This window comes from Cariama cristata, unplaced genomic scaffold (assembly GCF_000690535.1).
Source record: "Cariama cristata isolate BGI_N322 unplaced genomic scaffold, ASM69053v1 scaffold9514, whole genome shotgun sequence".
NCBI classification, from domain to species: domain Eukaryota; kingdom Metazoa; phylum Chordata; class Aves; order Cariamiformes; family Cariamidae; genus Cariama; species Cariama cristata.
Genome location: NW_009614657.1, coordinates 39,310 through 40,740, shown reverse-complemented (window position 1 = coordinate 40,740; position 1,431 = coordinate 39,310).

Genomic DNA, 1,431 nt, shown 5'->3' with positions numbered 1-1,431 from the left:
AAAAAAAATCTCTGCCTGGAAGATTTGGGTTGCTCTGCAGGGCTGTAAGGTCAGGAAAGCAAAAGCTGGTGCTTGCTATGCAGAGCACGGAGCTGGTGTGCCAGGCAAGCAGGTACTTACTCAGCTGTAGATGTGAGGGCCAGCTTTGCACTGGGACGGGGGCTTGTATCCATGGGAGGGGGGAAATGATGCTACCAGAGCCAGAAGGGGATGGTAGGTGAGCAGGGGAGATTGAGACACACTGAGCTCCTGGGTGGGACTTGCTGTCCCCGATGGTGGCCAGCCAGGCAGTCAGAGCTGCTCTATCCCCCCTTGCCAAGTTGTCTTTGATCAGCTGCTCTGTGCCTAGGTTATTTTAGCTTTGATTCAGCTCCCAAATTGCCTTGGCTGAAACCCTGTCTCTATTGTTTTCAGTCTGCAGGAGCATCATTGAACGTGTCAAAAAGATAAATTGGAGAAAAGGAGGGGGGGAAAAAAAAAAAAAAGAGGAGAGCAGTGCGGTTGGTGGAGAGCCGTGCTGGTTGTGGTCTCCCAGGGCAGCTGGCTGCTTCAAGCACACGCTCCCTTCCCAGAGGCAGCTCCTTGCTCTGCTGCCCAGCTCCCTCCCCACAGCCCTGTCCCCTTCTCTGCAGGGCTGAGACACCCTTCCAGCCATCCCCCTGCCCTTCTGCCGGAGAGGTTTTTTCCCTCAGCGAAGCTCATTTAGGCTTAGCATCTGCCCTGTGCGAGCCTGGGCTGGGAGCACCTGGAGCACCAGAACACAGCCTCAGATCTGCCCTCTGTGTCTGCCCTGGCTGAGGATGAGATGCTGAGTCCAGCCCAGTGGACGGTGAGCTAAAGCCCCTGCAGATCAGCCAGAAGCACTGTAGCAGGACTCTGGAGCTGAACAGAAAAGAGGTAGGAGGGAGCAAGACAAACCCAAGCAGGCAAAACAGTAAGAGGGGTCCTGGGCCCTGGGCCGGGGCTCAGAGCACACCTGTGTATGTCCCCAGGGAGGTTTCACTCGCTGGTGGGCTTGTGCACATCTTGGGGTACAGCACGCCAAAATGCCTGGTCCAGAGTCCATCGAGCTGGGGGAGGTTTGTGCAGCGCAGACTCAGTCTGCACGGGTTGGCTTGTGCTCCAGGCCAGGCTCTCTAAGGAATTCAGGGGGCCCCTGTCCCAATGGTTCAAAGAGGGTTTAGGCTTCTGCATCCCTCGAAAGATCAAGCCTGAGGATTAAGGTTTGGGGGTTATCAGTTGGTGCTGGAAGACATGGTGCCATCCAAGGGCTCCTGGAGCCAGTGCTGGGGATGTGGCATTGAACAGCTCGGGGCAGATTGCTCTTGTAACACCTTCACCCCTGCTAATGCAATCAGCCTCCTCCAGGACACAGCTATCAGAGAAACCCCTGCCCTGAGGGCTCATTAACTGCCAGGCAGAGAACAAGCG